This window comes from Lutra lutra, chromosome 5, assembly GCF_902655055.1.
Source record: "Lutra lutra chromosome 5, mLutLut1.2, whole genome shotgun sequence".
NCBI classification, from domain to species: domain Eukaryota; kingdom Metazoa; phylum Chordata; class Mammalia; order Carnivora; family Mustelidae; genus Lutra; species Lutra lutra.
In genome coordinates, this window is record NC_062282.1 from 78,207,714 (window position 1) to 78,210,064 (window position 2,351).

The following is a 2,351-nucleotide window of genomic DNA, read 5'->3' on the forward strand; positions in this document are numbered from 1 at the left end:
TGAAACTATTCTCTAACAAAGGCAAATACCATTCTACTGAGAGGAAAGCCAGATGTGTTATAGTCTCTTAGGTAATAAATACAACAGTACCATCAGTGCTATGAAAACAGACAAAAGACCTGATGTTTAATGGAGTTAGTTTTACCTCTGTTTTGTATCATCACAGGCAACACATCTCTGCCATGAAATCCATGTCAAGTCAGTTTAATCATGGTCCCTTTTTTTCTAGAAGAGACTGGAGTTGGAGAGGGGAGAGCTTTGATTTTTGTGTGAATAGGGAATCTTTCCATAAGCCTGTTTGGCTCACAGGCATATTTTATAGTATAAATCCCAATTACTCAGAAAGGATCAAGGAAGTCCCCCCAGACCAGGAAGATAGACCTAGCTGAGCAGCAAAATCTGGCTTCTCTGGAGCTGCTCCCCTTCCCACAACTGAGCAGGTGTCCCCTTCCAGCCACCAAAGATCTACTCTTCACCTCTGGACCCATCTCCTGACCCTGTGGAATGTCCATGTTGAACCATGCTAAACACATCTGCCTAAATCATGGCTATGCCTCTGAAAGGACAAACTCTACTTTGGAAATCAGTTTTGATATAGGAACTTTCCTTTCCTCCTGAAGAAAACATTGAGTGTAGACTACAGTCACCTATTGATCTTCCAGGTTCTGATTCATGATGATCTAGGCAGCTCAGTCCTGATAGTTCACTTAGAAGAGAGGGCCCAGGGATACCTGGGTGGCTCAGTTGGTTAAGCAGCTGCCTTCGGCTCAGGTCATGATCCCAGCGTCCTGGGATGGAGTCCCACATCGGGCTCCTTGCTCATCGGGGAGCCTGCTTCTCCCTCTACCTCTGCCTGCCATTCTGTCTGCCTGTGCTTGCTCTCTCTCCCTCTCTCTCTCTGACAAATAAATAAATAAAATCTTTAAAAAAAAAAAAAAGAGAAGAGAGGGCCCAGAACCATCAGGCCTAGGTAGTAACTAACCTCTTCCTTGTCACCAGTGCGAACGGCTGCCTGCCTTTGAGGACCTCTTGTTTTGTATACAGAATTGTTATAGAGAGGGTCTTGTTCCCTCAAGGCCAGTGAGGAAGGTCCGGAGTGAACGCAGGACTGCCATAAAAAGGATATATGGTCACAGGGTCACATGGTCAGGGGGTACTGGGGCATCCTAGGGAAAGATTATGCCTTACCAATCTGGCTAGAACTGTCAAAGAAATGGGAATGACCTCACATGTTCTACTTGATAACCTAGCTCTGCCATTACCAGTTTTGTGACTGGGTCAACCATTCATCCTCTCTGGGCTAATGTTCTCTTTCATAAACAAAGGGATAACATGTCTCCTTCACAGAGTTGTGAGGAGGCTAAAGTAAGAAAATATATGTGAGACCCCCGGCTTCACGCTAGGCACTCAATAAATGTTGATTACGTGAAAAGGCATCTCATATCACAAGCGATGGGGCCCTGGGTTAAAGACCAGGATGGCTGGGACCAACACTGACCTCTGAAGCAATGGAAAGAGGGTCTTTCCCCTCCAGCTCTAGGCTTGAGCAACCAGTCTGGTTGGCCGGCAATGCCTGCTCTTAGGTCTGACCACTGTACTTGTGTGGGGTGTAGGGACTCCGGTCAAGTGTGATGCTGCAAGAGGAAATGGCAAAAAACCACCCATATTCTCCAGATTCTGTGATGGCCTCGGGAACCTGCACCGAGAAGCTGAGACTCAGGCTTGTGTTTTACCTTCATCCCCAGGTCCCTGCTTTCTGCTGCTGGGCTGTCCATGGAACTGTTTCTTTTACCCAGTGGCTTTTACCTTCTGGACCCTCTAACAAGAGAGAGGGTTAAGGAAGTAAAAGAAATTCAAATCAGGCAGTTTGCTAATGCTAGTAACTCTGAACAGAGATAGGCAATGGAAAACCATTGATTGTAATAGTTAACATCACTCATTTCCCTTAGAAAATGCAAAGTTGGGCGGGCACCTGTTCCAAGGGCTGAATGCTAGGAGCCATGAGGACTCACAGGAAGGGAGAGCTATCATTCTCCGTGTACACTATAAACAACTAATGCGAAGCTGCTTTGGCTATGCCTAGGAACGACCAGATATCCAGACTTAACTGAAAAAGGGAAGGAGGAAGAAAACGTGGACCTGCTCTGGGATGCCTGAACTACAATCCTAGTGGCAGGATAGGCATGGAGCAGGGGGAGCTGCATCAAACGCTTTGCCTTTAATTCAATTCAGGTGAACTGTTCGTGACCCCTGGAGCCAATCCCCAGGAAGGATTCTGTGATGGCAAGTCTGGCTCCATGCTCAAGTGCCTTCAACTCTGCCCACGAAAGTTAGCAAGTTGTAAAATGTTT